This window comes from Alexandromys fortis, unplaced genomic scaffold (assembly GCF_014885135.2).
Source record: "Alexandromys fortis isolate MF-2015 unplaced genomic scaffold, M_Fortis_MF-2015_v1.1 scaffold_27, whole genome shotgun sequence".
Taxonomy (NCBI): domain Eukaryota; kingdom Metazoa; phylum Chordata; class Mammalia; order Rodentia; family Cricetidae; genus Alexandromys; species Alexandromys fortis.
In genome coordinates, this window is record NW_026067952.1 from 4033662 (window position 1) to 4041835 (window position 8174).

Below are 8174 nucleotides of genomic sequence, written 5' to 3' on the forward strand. Positions count from 1 at the left end.
GCCTGGAGGTTTCCCCGGACAAGAGCATAAGCCGGAGGCTACAGGCTAGCTGTGGCTGACTGCTATCACGTACCCAGTGTCGCCATTCTCTAGGATCCCAAGAGAATGACAAGGCCACGGATACACAGACACACGGACACACACACACACACACATACGGGTGCACAGCACTGACTGGGATAATGACACCCTGTGAGGTGATAACAGCAGACAGGAAGAATCAACTAAAATGTGGCTGCTATAGAACCAATAATGGATGGAGGTGACGAGGAGCCCAGGGCTTGGGACCCAAATGTTCCAGTGAGTCACTGAGACTTGCTGAACTCCCCCAAAGGCTCAGGGGTTGAAGGAACCAGGGTCCTCTAAACACCCAGAGGCAGAAGGCAGACTGCCATTTGAAGAGCTGGTTGCTCTGGGAACAACTGATCAACCTGTGCTCTCTTCACGGTGGGTACAGACAGGATAAGGACCTCCCCACCATGACAGGAGAGGCCATTGTGTGCTCTTAAAGGGCTCAGGAGTGTGCCCCCTCCCCATTTCCTGGAGGAGTAGTTCACACCAATGCTCTTTTCCTGGCTTGCCCTCTTAATTTTTCTTCTTAGTCATAGGGAGTCTCAAAGACATATAATGAGAAACTACATGGACACCAGTATCTGGCTTTCTGCTGCCATACTTTCTTCCGACCTTTCCCAATGCTCCAGGTCATTTGATGGGACAGGAGAGACCCGTTGCCTTCCACTGTGTAGCATCCTCCTGCTCAGTTTTCTGGATTGCTGGGGATGGGACCCAGGGCCATGCCTGTGCTAAACAAGTACTCTACCACTGAGCTGCGTCCCCATTATCCACTCCTTTAGTAGCAGGACCTACTTTTTACCTGTGAGGCTTGTTTTCCAACTACAAAACACTCTTCAGGCACCTTTGCAGTTCAGTGTGGTCACATGACTTCATAAGTAAAAACCGTAAAGAGATTTGGGAAACCGAATCTTTAAAAAGAAGGCGTTAGTGGCTCCTTCTCCCTCTCTGATCATGGAGCTGCTGGCGAGATGGGTCAGTGCCTCAGCAGCTACAGCAGACCCCGGGCCTGGGGGCTAACAGGACATACTACCGGCAACAGAACAGAAACAGGCTGAGCCATTCAGAATCTGACCTCCATGCCCTGCCTCTGGATTTCATACGGCAGAGAAAGGAAAGCGTCTTGTTGTAACCACTGTCATTTGGGGATTTTCTGCTGTGAAAAGATGCTAATCCTATTTTGTAACATGAGGTGAGGTCCATCTTCTCTGGGCTCTCTTCCCACTCAGATCCTGGGAGACCAGGCAGCTGGGACTGGGTTGTATAGAGTTCACACATCCAGGGACAAATCTGGAGCACAAATGTTTTCCTTGGCTCCTACAAAGTTTAAAGAATTAGAAAAATCTTGAACATGGTTTTTGTTCTTATTATTCTTAGTGAGTTTTGTTGTTGTTTTTTTTTGTGTGTGTGTGTGTGTGTGTGTGTGTGTGTGTGTGAGTTTGCTTATTTGAATCAGTGTCTCATGTATCCAGGCTGGTCTCAGGCTTACTATGTAACCAATGATGACCCTGAATTCCTGATCCTCCTGCCTCAGTTGTTCCAGGGGTAGGGTTACAGGCATGTGCCCCCACACCTGGCTTATCCAGTGCTAGAGACTGAACCCAGGGCCCTATGCACACTGTATGAGTACTGTACCCAGCCCTTGAATATATCCTAAACTTTGAAGTCCAGGATTCTGGATCCTCTTTGATGGCTGGAGGATCCGACTGCTGAAATATTGATTTCAGAACAGGGGTATTTGTTTGTTTATTCATGGCAGGGTTGCATGCAGCTCAGGCTAGCCTCAAATCCACTATATAGCTAAGGATGACCTTGAACTTCTGGTGATCCTGCCTCAACCTTTAGAACGCTGGGATTATAAGCATGCACCACCACAATGAGCATCTGCTACCTCCTTGTGATGTTTCCCTATCAAATAAGGATGCTCTCCTTGGTCTAAGAATGGGATTTGCCTATGGCTCCGACTATGAGCCAGCTATGTCCACACATTGGCCCTGGACTAGGATGGCTCTAGTTTATTCCAGAGTTAATTAATTTGTGATGTCATTTCCACTACACAGAGGAGGAAATAGGGGCTCGGAGCTTGCCTAAGGCTGCAACCCATAGACCATCATGAGTTTTGACCACTGTACTCTGTTAACTGCTCCGTCAGCATTGACCATGTAACCCCAAGGCTCCTGAATGTGTGCTCAGCCTCACAGGGAAAAAAGATAAACTTAATGATCATGTCATGATGTGTCACATTAGGAGGGGGCAGCTTACCTGAAGAATTATGAATAGGCAAAGTAAGATATTCCCTATATTCTCAAAGCCTGGCATAGAGTCAGCCTGGGGAGCTATGTTGAACAAACGAAGAAGCCACACTCCTCAGTCATCTGGCATCGGAACAGAGCCAGGATGCAAACCCTGGGTTCCAGCCTCTTGCCCAGGCTTTTCCCCAGACATGGCTGCTGCCAGCCTCACCTGCTTTCCCCCAAGTACACTGCCTAGCATGTTTGCACTCAACCCTGGTGCATCTCTAACCAGCAGCCAAATGAGGGTCCTCCTCAAATGAGGGTCTGATTGGGATCCTTGCCGCTTGGGACTGCAGGGCTGCTGGGAGGACCAGACGACATCACACATAAAATAATACATAACAAGTACTTAGTACACAGTGGGCATCACTGGGTCGCATCTTTTATGAAGTTAGGAGGTGCAGGGGGCTGACATTATTACCTGGAAATCCTCGCCTGCAGCCATCAGCCTGACTCTGCACCAAGGCCTTGCTCAGATGCAGCTCTCTATCCCAGGGGCAGCAGGATGACCAGAGCTTCCCCTGACTCCATCCCACACCCCCCACAGCGGACATGCTTACTCTCGTCAGACCTTAGCCTCGGCCTAGGAATCTGGAGAAAAAATGACCCCACTCACTGGCAAGTCAAAGTCATGGGACTTCCTTCTTTAATCCATGAACACTGATTGTAGAGAATGATAGGAACACGGATGTTTGATCGTGTGCACCGTTGTTCTCCATTTCTTCTTCTCCTGCCCTCTTCTTGCTAATAACCTCACCTCCTCCATGATAACTGTCCTCCAAATTCTGCACTTGAGAGAAAATGCAACTTACTTTTCTCTTTCAACTTGATTTACTTAATTTAACATGGTGATCTTTGGTCCCATCTGTTTTCCTTCTAATGATATAATTTCATTCTTCTCGTGAAACATTTTCTTGTTTTTTTTTTTTTTTTTTTTTTTTTTTTTTTTTTTTTTTTTTTTNTTTTTTTTTTTTTTTTTTTTTTTTTTTTTTTTTTTTGTCTTTGTTTTTAGAAAAAGCCTCATATAGCCCAGGCTGGCCTCAAACTAATTCTTCTGCTTCCACTTCCCAAGAGCTGGAATTACAGGCATATACCACCACATTCATTCTTCACATGACTTTTTTATGTTTTATTTTATTTATATATGTGGGGGTTCACATGAGTGCAGTGCCTATGGAGGCCGGAAGATGGTTATAGATCCCCTGGAATTGGAGTTACAGGCATTTGTGAGCCAACCTATATGGCGCTGGAAACCAGACTCAGAACCTCTGCAACACCAGTGTGTGCTCTTGACTACTGAGCCATCCCTTTATCCCCTTGGGGCTTTTTGACCTCAGGAAGATGACAGCAAGTCTCCTGAAAGGGGAACAAAAGGGCTTCCACAGGTAGATACTTTCCTACTCTGGCCGACTTTTAGATATTACTGAACTACATTTCCTGGCCCACCCCATCCCCCTACAACTCTGTGGCCCAGTGATCCACCTGTAACCTACTATAATGACCCCCCACCACTACAATGTATTCGAGCCTGGCTACCTCACACTTCCTCTTCTAACTGGCTGGAGCAAACACGACCTTGGAATCCCAGAGCAGTAGATTCAGCAGGACGGCTGTGGACCACCCAGCCAGAAGAAGCACAAACTCAGGAATCCGATTCAGAGCTAGACCAGGTATCTGTTTCATCCTCTTTGCTACAGTAACTACTGCTGAAACATTGTAGGGTTTTTTTTTCTTTCTTTTTTCTTTTTCTTTTTTAATGTCTTCATGTTTAAGACCAGGTGTCTATGCAGCTCTTTTTGGGAACTCACTATACATATCAGACTGGCCTTGAACTCACAGAGATTTTGCCTGCTTCTGCCTCTGCCAAGTGCTGGAATTAAAAGCCTGGTCCAGCAGATTGTAGTTGTTTCTGCAGTGAAGCACCCCACCCCACCCCACCCTACCCCCCACACAAACTTTGTTGCATTACTGTTTGGCAATTTCATCAGCAATGCTATTACCGAAGCCTCTCTTGGCTTAGCTGGAGAGATTACTCCTAAGCAGTTCTCATAATGCAATTTATTAGCTGGAATTGGATTTCTATATATTTGAGACAGTCTCACGCTGTAACCCAAATTGGTCTTAATCCTGTGGCAATCCAGCTTCCACCTCCCAAGCACTAGGAATACAGACACGAGCCACTCCACCCTGCTTGGGATTAGCCCTGAACAACTCCTGGCTGGGGTTAGACCTGAGTTTGGTTTTGCAGGAAGGCTAAGAGAGTCAGGGTTCGTATGTAACGCCTTTAGGGAACGGCATCTCTCTCCATCCCTCCTCCAGCTCTCTACATGATGTTTTGTTCGGAGAAGCTGGAGGCCAGCCTGTATCAACTGGCAGAGTCCAGATGATGCACTCAGGGGAGTAATGGAGGGAAGTTTAACAAATGGCACTGACTACAAAGGGGTGGGCCCTGCCCGTGTGCTGCCCAAGTAAGCAGGGCACCCCTCCACACGGTGAAAACTTCTTCCCAATGACACCTGGATGTCCCCAGGTCTGCCTCTCTGCTGCAGGTGCTAGCAGCCCTGGAGCAAGCTTAGTCGGTTGTGCTGAACTCAGAGTACCAAGAAGTTCATGGAAGAGGCTTCAAAAAATACCAGAGGAGACTGGAGAAGATACAGTCCTTGCCTGCCACTCAAGAAGTCTGGGGTTTGGTCCTTGGTACTGCAAAATATACACATAAGCGCAACTGATAATGGAGGAGAGTGTGTGGTTAACTAAACCCCTCACTCTCTGAGCCCCCAATCGGATTAGCTGCATACCCTACCATCTTCCGGATGTTGAGTCCAGAGCTCAGGTTGGTCACCTGCCTGCTACAGAGTTCTCTTGCTGCCCTGTCTCTTTTCTGCATTCCCCTTACAGGGGGCTTCCTTAGATCTCTCGAAGTAAACCCCAAACTTTGTCTCAGGAGCTGAGTCTAGAAAAACCCCAACAACAGGAGCATAACTCAGGAAGAGCAGCCACATATGGAGTCACTGTCTTAGGGACAGGGGCAAGAGGGGAGCTGTGGGGGCAGAGGAGAGAACAGAGAGAAGAAGCCTGCCAGGAGCTAGGGCCTTGCCAGAAAGACAGTTCTCTTTGATGCCTAGGAGAGTGGAGGAAATAAGCATCTGGCTTCTCCATCCTGTCACCTTCTGCCCCTCTGCCTGTGCCAGAGGTGAAAGAATCCCTGGTGTTGTGTATACCATGAGGTTTGCTCTTTGGCAAAAGAGCGGTTTCTGTATCCAGCGGTGAGGCCGATCAAAGACTTGTAACCCAGCACTCTGCTGTTTCTTGGACATTCGGGCCTGCCTAGAGAGGAGAATTTTTTTTAAATATTTATTTATTTATTTATTATGTATACAATATTCTGTCTGTGTGTATGCGTGCAGGCCAGAAGAGGGCACCAGACCTCATTACAGATGGTTGTGAGCCACCATGTGGTTGCCGGGAATTGAACTCAGGACCTTTGGAAGAGCAGGCAATGCTCTTAACCACTGAGCCAACTCTCCAGCCCTAGAGAGGAGAATTTTGACAGTCTGCCTGGTTAGGATGGAACACACTGGGTTACAGAAGCCAGAGGGCTGTAGCAGATGGAAGTACCTGCCCCAAATCATGGCAGCTGATGAGGAACACCTGCCATAGCTTTGCAAGTAAGGAACGTGGCTGGGCTCCACTGGACACTGACTGGAGTCAGCCAGTTGGCTGAAGGGCGGCTTCACGGTACCTCAAATGGCGGGATTAGGGGTGGCTGAAAGATGAGGCTTGGCTCAACAACCAACTGGACTTACTGAACACACTTTCCACCAGTGACAGTATCTTCTGGTGGCTCAAGTACCCAGAGAGAAAGACCAAGAGGTCCCAGTGGAAGTTGAAAAAGCCCCAAATCCCTCCAGATAAGAAAGTCTAGATGCTTCCTCTGCCGTGTTCTACCAGCAAGCCCTTCAGGCCCTCCCAGGGCAAGACGCCAAAACCTAGACTCCATCAGCAAAGAGCTGTCACCTTTGGTGGGACAGCAAGTTATTCTCGTGACCCCAGATTCCTCTAGTGTGCTGACTGACTTTGGAGAAGGACTTGACTGTCACAACCCAGACCCAGATACAGAGTCAGAATGAAATCTAAGTATCAGCACTCTACGACACAGTGATCCTCCAGGAGCCCATTGGGCAGTGCCCTCTTGCCGCCTCGGTGACTTCATCTGTAGACTGGTAACGGTTCCTGTATTACAGCGTGTGGGACAGATTGAATGGAATGATGTTTGTAAAGTGGCCACTGGCCACCAAGGGTGTGCCCACTCGGGGTGGTGGTGTCATGTATCTGAGGTAACAAACCGCCCACAACGCTACAATGTGTTAAGAATTTTTCTTTTTGAAACAGAATCTCAATAATCTCAAGAATAGCCCCAAATCCTCCTGCCACTGCTTCCTGAATGCTAAGGTTACAGGTATGCATTACCATCTCCAATCCTCCCCCTCCCTCCCTCCTCAGACCCACATGAAACCTAACCCCAAATCTGGATTCTGCAGTTTATATGCAGCATGGATCAGACTATCAGCTGTCCCCACTCTGTCACCTGGATCCTTCCTCGGGGTCCTTCTCATGCTGTTCCCTCTTGTCAGGGTACTCAGTGTCCCCACTTCAAGGTTTAGGCACCTCAAGTTGTTTAAACATCTTGCTAGAATACAGCGGCCCCTGCCCTCAGCCATGAGTATGTTTCTAACCAGCTCGCCTGCGACGTCAACCTGGATAAGTTTCTAGACTTTGCAGCTGGAGGACTTTCCCAATAAAGGTTTGATGCTGTACAGGAAAACCATTGACAAACCGCCACTTACCTCCCCACAGGCTCATGGGAACATGGGAAGGGCAAACCTCACTGCGGCACATAGCATGCTTTAGCTTCCATCTTGCCTTCTGGCCTCAGTCCCCTATTCTTCCCCCTCTTATTTATAGGTTTGTTTATTTACAGACGAAAAGTGGAAATTGCATCTCGTCTAGTACTGGGAAACCGCCATTAAACTGATGTTTCCATGTGCCCCAGTCGTCCGACAGATTTATGCTGTCCCACCGCTTGAATGACAGTGCTTAGGCTTAAGTGTATGTTTCCCCTGCTTAACATTCCTCTGCACTGATGCATATAGCGAGCATGCGTGTTTTTTGGTGTCGTTTTTTATATGTCCTAGAAGTTGACCAGTGTGTATGAAGTTTTCTTCCACCTATTCTTTCTGTCCCCATTCAGTATAGCATCTGTATACATCTGCTGGGCTTTGCAGCCGAAACTCACTTTACTGCTGTGTAATACTCTGTGGAGCAGACAGTCCGCTGTGTTTCCCCACTAAGTCGATGTGAGCATTCTGAATTGTCTCCATACGTGGGCACGTTTCTCCAGCGTAGCTGCCCCGGGAGAGATGAACTCTGTGTCTCAGCCACCCTGGCGTCCTTTCAGTTTTAGCTCCCAGGAGTCTCTCACACACATCACGAATGTCCCTTTGCAGCCCACCTGCCCTCGCCTGGTGAGCTCCAGGCGTCGTTGACTCCGCTAAATCTCCCTAATTACACACTCTCGCTTTGGGATTCTGCAACAAGTGGGTCTACAAGAATCCTGCCCCACGAGGCTCCGGGGCTCGGTGCCTCCAGCTCCGGCCTGCACATAGTAGGCGCCCAGGCAACAGTGGAAGCCTCGGTGAAGAAGGGGCTGGAAAGGGGTCAGGGCTTGGCGGGGACACTGGGATCACGCCTTCTGGGGGCTCACCTGGGATTTTTCTAGGGTGTAGCCGCCGGGAAGGTCTGGGGTCC